Source organism: Pelophylax lessonae, assembly GCF_965119305.1.
Source record: "Pelophylax lessonae genome assembly, chromosome: 4".
NCBI classification, from domain to species: domain Eukaryota; kingdom Metazoa; phylum Chordata; class Amphibia; order Anura; family Ranidae; genus Pelophylax; species Pelophylax lessonae.
The window spans coordinates 58,938,886-58,951,557 of record NC_138771.1 but is presented as its reverse complement, the minus strand read 5'-3'; the positions used below and the strand labels follow the sequence as shown (position 1 = coordinate 58,951,557).

General features: G+C 43.6%; 1 protein-coding gene across 1 annotated transcript in view; it reads right to left on the bottom strand.

The window, feature by feature from the left end:
* The window catches only part of SEMA4B (semaphorin 4B), a 100,231-nt gene that overhangs the window by 37,263 nt on the left and 50,296 nt on the right, over nt 1-12,672 (bottom strand). The window lies entirely within an intron of this gene.

Here is a 12,672-nt window from a genome sequence, read left to right as displayed (position 1 = left end):
ACCTCTGCGATTTTTATTTTTTGCGCTATAAACAAAAAAAAAAAAAAGCTACAATGCAATTCTGAAAAAAAAAAAAACAATATTTTTCACTTTCTGCTATATAACATTCCCCCCCCCCCCCAAAAAAAAAAAATTAAATGATAATGTTTTAACATTTTAGCCCAATTTGTTTTCTGCAACATATTTTTTGGTAAAAAAAAAAAGAATTACAATAAGTGTATTTTGATTGGTTCGCGCAAAAGTTATCGCGTCTACTAACTACAGGAAAGATTTATGTCATTTTTATTGTTTTTTTTTTTTACTAGTAATGGCGGCGATCTGCGATTTTTAGCGAGACTGCAACATTGTGGTGGACAGATCGGCCCCCTAACTGACATTTTTGACACTTTTGGGGGGACCAGTGACATTACTACAGTAATCAGTGCTAAAAATATGCACTGGTACTGTAATAATGACACTGGCAGGGAAGGGGTTAACACTGTGGGTGATCAAGGGGTTAAATGTGAGCCTAGGGGAGTGATTCTATCTGTATGGGGATGGGCTTGTGAAATGATCATAGAGACCTGTGATCCTATATAGAAGGATCACAGGGGCTCTGTGATCATTCCAGAGAGAAGAACGGTCAGCTGTGTTTACAACAGATCGTTCTTCTCTCTCAGCAGGGAGCGATCGCGATCGATGTGCATTGGATTCCCCGCTGCTGAGTGGGGGCGGGAGCGCGCCGCCGCTGGCGCGCGCTCGCCCCCTAGCTGCAGGGGGGATACTTTTTTTTGTTTAAAAAATAACAAACATGTTATACTTACCTGCTCTGTGCAATTGGTTTTGCACAAAGCGGATCCGATCCTCCTCTTCTCGGGGTCCCTCACCAGCGCTCCTGGCCCCTCCCTCCTGCCCCCACAGCAAGCAGCTCCACTAAAAAATGAAAAAAGCTAAAAGAAACGTGCTTCAGCAGCTGTTGCTGTGCTATGCTCAGGTGTGAATGGAGCCAAATACAGGAGGTGGGTTACTTTCCAGATTACCAAGAAAGCATAGGCGTGCGCACAGGGTGTGCCAGGTGTGCCTGGGCATACCCTAATCACTCCTTGTGGTGCAGATTCCCCCTGTTTAGACCCCTGATATTTCACCAAAGCTCCCTAACTGGGCTAACAAAAAAAAATAATATTGTAAAAAAGAATAGAAAATAACAATAAAATGACAGACACCGATCTCTAACCTACTGACACGGTGCACACCCTTATGCAATAGGCTGCGCACACCTATGCAAGAAAAGGAGAAAGATAACTAATGCAGCCACCACATCTAATGATTGGTAAGCTGAAATATGGTTTTGGTTTTAATACCGCTTTAAATTATGATGTTGACTCCATTATGAAAAATAATTTTAAAAGCAGTGCTGGACCAGACATCCCACATTCGTTAGGCCCCCCTAATGTGATTGGTTCAAACTTCTAACCTTAGATGTTTATAGTATCAGAGGTTAGGGAGTCAATTAAAGTAGTATATGAGGGTTCATTTCTAGGAATTTTCTGTCTATCCTATCTCGATAACCCCTCACCGAGTCTTCCAAAAACTGATTACTCTACTCGCACACACCGGCCGGCTCACAGCAGTTTACTACAGTGCCAATCTTTAAAATGAAACAGCCCGCAGAGACTCGGCCTTCTCAGAAAGAGATGTGCTGCTCTTTGATGCTCTACACAGTAGAGCGAAATGTAATTTACAAACCGTGAAAATCCTTTCCTGTCCTGGCATAATGGGACAAAACCTCAGTGCCTTAACGATTTGCAGGGCTCTTTCAACAATCCACTTGGCAATTTACTCCGTCCATACTGAGCATTTGCAAAACTTATTACGGTTCTGTTTTCATCTTTGTAATTCACATGATGTGTATTGGACATCTGGAAATGAAGGCGGTTAGCTTTGGGCAAGCCATGCACACACTTTCCTCGGATGAAAGGTAAATTCTATCAAGTCATTTAGGGGAAATAGAACAACGCATGGATTTTACATTGCCTGAGTTTTCTTTAATTCCTTTCCAATACCACAGATGGGACAAGATGTTTTGTGGCCCGTGTATTTACTTTATTACACAATTAGGCAATTCTGAAAATGTACAAAATGCAACATAAAATAAATTACAAAGGCTTAAGTACCGGTTCACACTGAAGCGGCAAGACTTCGGGGGCGACCTGTTAAGTCGCGTGCACCGCGACTTCGGCACGACTTGCACGGACTTCACAAAATGAATGTCTATGCAAGTCGCTCCAGGTCGCCCCAAAGTAGTACAGGACCCTTTTTCTAAGTCGGAGTGACTTGTGTCCCTCCTATTAGAACCGTTCCTGTACTACACTATGGGACGCGACGGTGCGTGGCTTGTCAGGCTGACTAAATCGTCTGACAAGTCGTACTAGTGTGAATGGAGACTTAGGAAAAAGATCTACTGTTGGTAAATTCAAGGATATCAGAAAAAAGGTAAAAAAACAATAATCACTTTGTTTAAGGGAGGGATGGAGCTGGACTGGTGGCATGAACCATCAATGGCATTGCTATTTTCTCCAGGCTTTGACAAAAATAAACAGTCATCTGAACTGTTTTAGCGCACCACCTAGAAATCTTAAAAGGGGCAAGCTTTTGAATGGGGCCAAAACATAAATGGATATCAACCTTTGCCACCCCCCTAGTGACATACATTTAGGGTAGACAAACCAGTTGCATAGAGCCCTCTTGGGGGTAGGAGCCCATTTATATTAAAGGTGGGTCAGACAAGTGATGGGATCTCCACTAGCTCACATAGCTCTTGACCTAGAACGGCTAGGCGGTGGGGAGACAAAGACCTAGTAGCCATATCAGAAACTGTAATAGTCATAGATAAAAGGCATGGATGTCCATCCCCAGGAGAAAGAATTTAAACCAGGGTTTCATCAAACCCTACAGTTCCTCCAGAAGTTGCTAGGGGTTCCTTGAGGAATGAGCAATTTCTACCTCTTAGATAAGTTCCCAACTGACACCATTGATCTTTTTTTCTGTAAAGGGGTAGTTCTTCCCAATGATCCGAAGTGTAAGGAGCATTCTTCCCTCTGACCATCACACCAATGTATCAGGAGTTGTAGATATAGTAATTTTTAACAGAGGTTCCCCGAAACAGGAAAGTTATTTCAAGGGTTCCTCCGTGTTGAAAAGGTTGAGAAAGACTGATTTAGACTAACCTGGTTTTAGTGAATTGAGTTCACAGGCACTCAAGAATGCAGGGACATTTTTCTCAGAGGATGAGGCACTCAAACTACTGAGTATTTATAGGACTTCTAGTTAGCATCCTATTCTTTCCCCCAGCCCAGCATACCAATGGTCTACCCATTCCCATCCCTCTACTGCTGGGTCATCCCCTCTGAGCTTTTCCTGAGCCCCCCCCCCCCCCACTCCGGTGTCACTTAACTACTGACACACTCTATGCAATTTGTCAACTGGCTAATTGACTGCTTTTAGGATGTTTCTCGTATACTGCCATGTGTCTATGATGACTTTTACTACTGTAAGGGCCCGCTTACACTTGCTTCAAACATGGCTTCGGACACACTTTTTAAAGCTCTCTAAACGCTAGTCAAAGCCCCTTTCACTAAATAAAATGGTTAGCTTACAGTCCTGTTTACACCTTGTGTTTGCTTTGCTTCAAAAACTATACCCCATGTCGCTTTAGTGGTGCTTCAAAGTGCCTTCAAAGCCTCCATAGAAGTCTATGACAAAGCTCGCTTGAAGCATCTGCAGCTTTTGAGAGGCTTTAATTCAGCTTTAGCTTCACTTTGTTTTGGAGGTATTGCAGGTATGAGATATAAAACACACACACAGGGAATCTTCCAAGCTTCATTAAAGCTTCAAAAGAAGCATCAAAAACACATCATAAAAGCATGTTGAAATAGTAAACTTTTTAATGTGTGTTGAAGTTGAAGCAACTTACTTTATTTACCATACTTGTCTTATAAATATAAGAATTTAAAAAAGTACCAGCTACTCATGAATATGTATATATATATATATATTATATATATATATATATATATATATATATATATATATACAAACACACACACACACACACGGGTTGTACCGAAAGTAACGCAAAGGTGGGCATAACATTTTTATTATCTTATGTAGGGAGTTCAAATGTCGCATGTTGGTGGAGTACCTCTTCCTCTACAGTAACACTTCTTTTTGATTGCAGGTAAATAATGGATCCCAAGCAAAAGCAACAATCTGTCATTGAGTTCTTGATGAAGGAGATGTGACATCCACAGGTTATAGAATGTTTACGGAGATGACACCATTGACTAGACATGTTCTTGTTAATGGGAGTCTTCTCCATAAACATTCTGTAACTTTCTGTGGATGTCGAACAGCCTACACCCCTCCTTCATCAAGAACTCAATGACGACACATTGCTTCTGCTTGGTATCCTATATTTACCTGGAAAATTTATGCCTGCTTTTGCATTACTTTCAGTACAGCCTACACATACACAGTAGTAGATATATATATATATATATATATACATATATATATATATATATATATATATATATATATATATGTAAATATTATATATATCCACATTAGTTGCCTGAATTATAAAAGTTGTATTAAATACAACAAAAGTTGTTGGCCTGAGGGGACTCATAAAACCCCCCAAAAAAAAAAAAAAAAAACAAAAAAAAAAATGTTCACTCCTTCATTACAATGTGTATACAGATGACAAATCATGTATCACTAAATATTCCATTAGTCTACTTGACTGTTCGTAAGATTTATGGATTTTATTTCTGCACTTTGTGCACATTTTTGATATGCTTGCTAGAATATAAAGTCCAGACAGAATATCATTACTGTACCCTCCTAAAAGTGTGAAAATGCTTACACCATGCCTTGTCAGCAACTGCGCAGCAAACAAACACTTTCAATATTTTGGTCATATTAGATCAAAAAAGAGAAGGATTGGAGTCCTGATTTATCAACATTGGTGGATGGAATTATCTGTTTTGCCCACAGTAACCAACCATCTGTCATTTTCCATAGCAGCTTAGAAAACAAAAGCATGAATCTGGCAGCTTTGGTATGGGCAGCTTCTCCACTTTTTTTTCCTTTCAAACCCAATGTCTCATAAGTTGACAAAATCATTATAGGTTACGGCTGTCCGTCCAAAAAACAGGCTGACATTCGAGGCATGAAAGGCTTTTACTCAATTACTGCGCTGTGAATAACGCTGGAAGACGGCAGCTCTGGAAGATAAAAGTGCCACAAGGTTCATTTAATAACATGGTGACAACAGCAGTATCACCCCGTGACAACTGGTTGGACTTTAGCTTCAGTCAGCGTTGATAAGGAGGTTAAAATCCACATTATATGGAAATGCAATTGTGATAGCAATGGGCTAATTTGAATTTAACAGCACCAGGCCTGATCTGTTCGCAATGTGTCAAGAGGGTTGTGAAGAGCTGAGAGCGGTTTTCCTAATGGATCCTTACATTACTGGTCGGATCCTCTCTGCCGACCCAGGTTAGTGAAGGAAGAAGACACTTGAAAAGGATACCATTATACCGTATATATAAGTACAATGTTGTAATTAGGCACTGCTGCCGGGCTGGTGCAAGGATTTTTGCTGCCCTAGGCAAAATAAAAATGCCGCCCCCTGAAAACCTATTAGTTTTCCTGGCACTGCAGGGCCCTGTAGTGCCCATCTCTCTCCCACCCCCATCCCAAGTTGCTGAAGGGATTAAAACCCCTTAAGTGACTTACCTCGGCGCTGGGTCACGCTCCGCCTATTCTCCTTTGCCGCTATTGCGCATTAGGTGTCCCCCACCGGCTGGGGAAGACCTAATGCGCATACGTGGCAATGGCCACGCACGCGCATTAGATCTCCTCCTAAGGGCATTTCAGCAACGCTGGAGCCCTCACATAGCATGGCTTGCTGTAGCGCTCAGGCGGCATCCACAGCATGAGGAGTGCCGCACCTGCCGGCAACCGGTGGTCCATTACTGATTCCGGGTGCAGGATGCCGGATGCTAGGTGGCTGCCTAGGTCGCCTTACAGGTAGCGCCGACCCTGCACTGCTTTACTACTAAAACTGGCCATACATCAGTAGAATTTAATTTCAAAGTTTGTAAGGAGATTCTGAAAAATCATTCTCTAGGCATTTGATCTTGCCATCAATGAGTCAACTAATTTTACTGGAAAGCTCATAAAGTTTCATCCAGTCCTGCTACTTAAATTAAATCCCAGACATATTGAAGCCTAAATTTAGTTAAAGGAGAAGTACAGTCAAAGCTTGTTTGGCTGTACTTCTCCTGAGGATCACAGAAGTGCAGTTAGTTCTGCACTCCTGTGACCTGTTTTCAGCAGACAGAGGGGTGAAGCCTGCTGTCGGCTGACATCACAGAGCCGGTCGCGAACATATGGTCGAAATTCGCCTATATGCCTGGACCGGCACCTGGCTCAGCCTCTCTGCAAGCTGCTGGGAGCCTGAGCCTGCCACTCCTGCTGCTACAGCACAGCACTCCAGTGAGGGCGGGGGTGGATCGTCAGAGCAGAGAGCCAGTAATTCTGCTCAGAGAGCTCTGAGAACTGAGCAATCGGCAGTGTTTGATCACTCAGTTCTCAGTCTTAGAGCCGGCGGGAGACTGATGCTGCATCCACCTAGGTAAGTATGGTTAAAAAAAAACAATTCCCATTTCTTTCCAGAATAAAAAGGCCACCAGCACAGCACAAGGGATGGTACTTAAATTCAAGGACAAGTGTCCCTTAAGCTGCTGGCTGCTCTCTTGGTTGAAAACACAAGTCCCGCCCCCACCATACACCCGCAGCCATATTATAACCTCCCTCATAGGCCGATTAATAGGAATGGTTGAACATGTCACAGCCTGACGACAATGCCTGTCCTTTCCTTTCTGCCCCCTCCCCCATTCACAGAAGCTGTGCAATTGCTTCTATCAATGAAAAACCATCTATGAATGGAGGAGGAGGACTTTTATTAAATCCATCTATCCTCCATTCATAGATCATAGTAGAGCTTCTATGAATAAGGGGGGGTCGGTAAAGGGTGGTCACAGTTGGCACTCGAGATGAGTTCCTGTGAGAGGTCCAGCCGATTGTATTAACCCCTCGCTGCACTGGAAGATTGCGGCTGTGGGAGTATGGGGGGGGGGGGGGGTAGAGGACTTCAGATTTATGCTAAGAGAGCAGACAGCAGCTCAAGGGACACTTCACATTTAATGTAAGTACCATTCTTACTTAAATTAAAATACATTTAAATAAACTTAGGCTCTAAACAGGTTTCTTTTGTGCCGAGAACATTAACATTAGAATATATATGATTTTTCCCAAAATAAAATCACATTCACAGTTGGAGAAAAAATTCCATTCTGCTCCTTCATTGTTGATTTGACCCCACTAACCAATGGCCAGCTCAAGGCCATCCACAGACATAAGAGAGCCCTTCCATAAACATGAATACTCATCCAAGGGTTTTAGTGCATGCTATTCAGAGAGGCAGTGGAGGGGAAGAAAGGACCAGGCACTCACTGTAGGCATTAGCTAATTAGGAAGAAACCAGAACAATTGGAAAGTGTTTCCTATCCTGTAATTGAATGTCCCTCTCTCGTACTTACAAGCCAGTGGGGGGAACCACAGCGATCGATGGGGGAGAAAGGACTTGACTAATTTGATGATCGAATTCTTGCACTGGCTGGGCGGTGGAGATTCACAGCTCTTCAATACATGAGTATATTCAGGCTTCTTTTACAGGTGGGACAGTCTGTAAAAGTGACCCTGTGGTGTTGGGGTCACTAAGTGTTAGTAACGTACCACCTTTGCCAATTTCCCTGCATGTAATTATTAACTTTCAGGATAATTAACGCCTGCAACATCAGCTAAAAAAGGTAATAGAGGTAATCAATGTAAAGGAGTGAATTTAATCTGGTTTGCCCTACGAAGAACGTTCAACACATGCAGCAAGGAACAAAGTTGACATCACACTGGAAACTGATTAACATTTCCGATTAGTTTAATTTAGTTAACCTTCCAATTATACGGTACCCCTTTAATTTAGCCATTGTATGATAATCTGCCTTAATCAGACCATAGATTATACAGTTTTCTTTCCTTCCACCATGGGTGTCACAATCAGTGTTGATGGGGAAATAGCCCCCCCCCCCGGGGGGAATAGACCCCCCCCCCCCCCCGCAGTCCTATTGTGTTCTTCTGGCGGGGATCCTTCCCTGCTGGCAGAAAACAATAATCAATGTTGCCTGCTATAGGCAGTGGCACTAATCATTCTTGTGTACAACCAGGGTGCCCGTGCATGGATCGAAATTCAGAAAGGTCTTGCTGAACTGGCCAAATTTCACTCCATCTATGGCCGGCTTAAAGTGTAAGTAAAGGCAAAAAAGAACTCTAAACCTGCTCTCTGCCACATTCTGAACCTAATCCAGCTGACCCTGTAAAGTAAAAATTGGTATACTTCAATGGCGGCTGGTCATATCCATGCGTCCGGCCCCCTAATCTACATGCGGGGCGCCGGACGCATGGAGTTCAATGGGGCTTTTTTTTTTTAATTTTTTTTTTATCCATGTGATTAGAGCCAGAGGCTCTCACAGGCTAAACAAAAGGGTGGGCTCGGGGTGCAGAGCAGTGCGCCTTGAGCCCATCCAGTTGGGTGACAATAGTGAATGAAAATTTTGAGTTTTGAGACCAGTTTCCCAATTGGCCGAAAGGAGAAGTCATGCCATTGGGCATGGAGGAGGAGGGAGGAGACGCAGAAGACGGGGAAGAAGCCGAAGCTGCCACCGCTGCCTGCTGCTGCATCCAGGCAGGAAGAGTGAGTGGCGGGGGGTCCTGTCTGTCCTGTCTATCCTCTCCTCTCCTGTCTCCCTGTGGTCCGGGGGGGGGGGGGGGGCATGGTGTTGCGGCCTGCTGTGGTCCAGGAGGGGGGTATGGTGTGTGGCCTGGTGTGGTCCGGGGGGGGGGGGGGTATGGTGCGGTCGGTCTGCCGCCCCCCCCCGGCCCATGGTGCCCCCCCTGGCCCATGGAGCACCAGCTGCCACTGGTATACTAACCTATTCTGCAGCCGATCTGGTCCAGTCTCCAGCGGTGAAAGCTGTGTGCAGGAGAGGACCAACAATGGCTGTGAAATGTCTGGGAAGTAATGTCACCCATAGACTTACTATGGGGCTTCCGTTGTCGGCTGCCTCTCCTGCACCCGCCTCCACAATGGAGCCGCCGCTGACAGCTGATGCTTGGACCGGACTGGATCGCCAGCAGAATAGGTAAGTAAAGCGAGTTTTGCTTTACAGGGTTAGATAGATTAGGTTTAGAATTTGGCAGAGAGCAGGTTTAGTGTTAGGTTTTGAACTTCCACTTTAAGGAACACAGTTTGCTTTTAGAGAACAACGAAGCAGCCATAAGGCTTCCATCTTAGGAACATGTTAAGAGTGCTTTCCTGACATGCGCCTGTCCTTGAGCAGACATGTGGTGATGCCATTAATTCTTAATTGAGGATTCATTCCTAATAGCACACCATGCATCAGATAACACATGAGCCAAAATGCATGATGCCGCGGCACCACGTGGTTCAGTGGGGCGCGATTTAGAAAAGGCATCAGGGATTTCTTTTGCGTGTCCCTCGCGCAAAGGCAACTCACTGAAGACTACATAAGACGAAGAGATTACATTCAAACGCACCTCCATGGTGCCTACATAAGACAAAGAGATTACATGGAAACGCACCTCCATGGTGCCTACATAAGACAAAGAGATTACATGGAAACGCACCTCCATGGTGTGAATGGAGCCCAATACCCTTCCATACAAAGTGTATAGTTCTAAGTTTCAAGAAAAACTCAACAAAGTACAAGTTGTATTGTGAAAAAAGGAGTTTACAGTGAACATTCACAGACAAATAAGTAACAGTTCCAAGAAAACAGGACAACTAAATTTATTTTAATTCAGTGTAGTGTAATAATTCAAAGTATGCAGTTGACTTCCTAGTAAACCCACAGAATACTGGCAATTGTAGGAATGCCGCTAAGAACTAAAATACCAATATTACACAACAAGACCAACAGCAAGGATGACGACTCTGGATTTTTGACTCCCCCAGCAGTCCTCTGATGGCAGATGGAGGTTTCTGGTGGTTTTAGCATCCCATCACTAGCCGTAAAACTTTGTCCTTAGCATTTAAAACATTTATGCTATAATAAAATAAAACTATAGTGACTGCATATTTTACAGCTCTAATAGCTTAAATGTCACTGAATATCAGTAGACGTGTTATATGTACAGTACAGGGGACTCTGACAATATTGAGTTTGAAGGACCAAGCTTCGCTGCTCTCTACTGGGCTTTGTCTACACAAGTGAAGATTATCTGTAGAGAAAATATGTTTGTGTACACGCACAACCATTAATCTTCCCACATACTACTTAGCCATACATATATACAGGGCCGCTATTAGAAACCATGGGGCCCCATACAGCCTACCTAACAAGTCTCCCTCCCATTGGCCCCCAATTAGGACTAAACAATAATATCTTCTCCAAACTTCCTAAACAAAGGGCCAGCCTACTGTCCTTCAGACTTAAGGGGGGCTGGACTGTGGCCATTGTGAGTAGAAAATGTCCTGGTGTCAGTGGGAAGAAGAAGACCCCATTGTTGGTGTCACTGGGAGGAATAATGCCCCATTGTTGGTGTCAATGGAAGGAATAGAGCCTTACATCAGTGGGAGGAAAAGTGCCCCAAGGACTGGATAAGGCCCCTTTCACACTCGTGCGACTTGTCCTGCGATTTGGGACTGCAAAGTCGCATGACAAGTCGTACTCCATGATTTCCAATGAGTACTGTTCATATCTGTACAACGTCAAGTCTCAACAACTTCAAAGTAGTCCCTGCACTACTTTGGGCTGATTTTAATGTGTTTTGAGGTCCAAAGACATAGGCATTGCTTCAAGTCCAGTCAACAGCGCATCAAAAATCATGGTAAAATCGCCCGACTTTAGGTAGCTTAAGTGTGAAAGAGGCCTAAAGGCAAGCGAAGGGCCACATGTGGCCCTTTGGCCGCAGTTTGGAGACCACTGTCCTAGACCCTTAAAATGATCAGTCAGGAACATTTTTTTTTACTTATTTTTTAGCAAAAAGGAGCAACTTTCTAATGGCGCTTTTCCACTGCATGGAACCGAGCGGTTCGGCTCGCCTTTGTGCTTTTCCACTGCTGGTACCGCATGGTATGGTGTAGGAACGGTTCGGTACGGTACGGTACGGCGCCGCTTTTCCACTGCATGGAACCGAATGGTACGGCTCTGAAAAACAGTACCTACTCGATTGTGGTTCCAACAGGTACCATAACCAGTACCATATCCCACAATCCTTTGCTTGCAGTCACTACTAGCCACTGATTGGTCAGAGAATCCCACCCACCCCGTTGTTATCCCACCCACTTAACTTTAGTACTACTTTAGTGGAAAAGCAAACCATACCGTACTGTACCGAACCGTTCCAACACCGTACCATGCGGTACCAGCAGTGGAAAAGCAAACCGGGCCAAGCAGGGCCAAGCAGGGCCGAGTAGAGCCGAGCCTGTACTTGCAGTGGAAAAGTGCCATAAAAGTAGTAAAGAATACAATAAAAATTTAAGTCAGAAAGAAAAAGGAAAAATGAAAGTCAGTCAGGTTAGCCATGCAAATTTGTATAACGCAGGTAATCTATTGTGATGTAAACCTATCATTTGGAACACAAGTTTTAAATCTGAAATGTAATGTATGCATATGATACCTTTCCTTGTTCCTCTCTGCTCCATGATCAACAGACAACTAACATTTTTCAATAAAATCATTTGTTGTCATCCCTGAATTAATCTTTTCTGGACTGTAAACATCATAGCACCCTGCCTCAGATTTGCTTTCAAGAGGGTTATATTATAGAACTCACCTTCTGCATCCCTTTAGATGCGCATACTCCTCCCTTCTGCGGCAGACTTTAGCTGTGCAATCTGTTGACCATTTGCTTGAGAATGCACATCTAAAAGGATGCTGAGGATGTGTTCTTTCATATAATGCTCAGAAAAAAAAAAATATTGATGGCAAGGAAAGCTGACAGAAGTGAGAGCTGGCGAATGACAACAAGACCTACAACAGTACGAAAAAGAAGGAGATGGGCTTGACTTATGATTGAAGTATGTTAGACAAGAAATGAAGGTGGCATTGCAGCATCAAAGGCTTATATTATGGAGACATAAGTTTGCAAGGAAATTAGAGTAATATATTTAAACATACAAGAGGCCTTGCTACAGGTGTGGGTAAAAAAAAAAAGGCTATAGGTCAGCTTTAAGATTCCATTAGATTAGGATACTTCTTTAGAAAAAATGTAACCAATCAGATGCCTGCTTTTATAATATCTTCTGGACTACACAGATTCCTGACAAAGCCAAGAGTTTCAGAATTCTTTCTTACACCAAATTGAGTACTGAATATAAAAAAGTCACCTGCATGTTACATAAAGTACAAGCCACGTCACCAGGCAAGATGGGACAAATACACGGTGACACCCATACCGCCACATGCCGTCGCTGGCGCTCTGCACTCTACAGTGCTGATAATTTTCCGCTCTCCCTCCGCTGATACAAAGGTCAGCCAACTG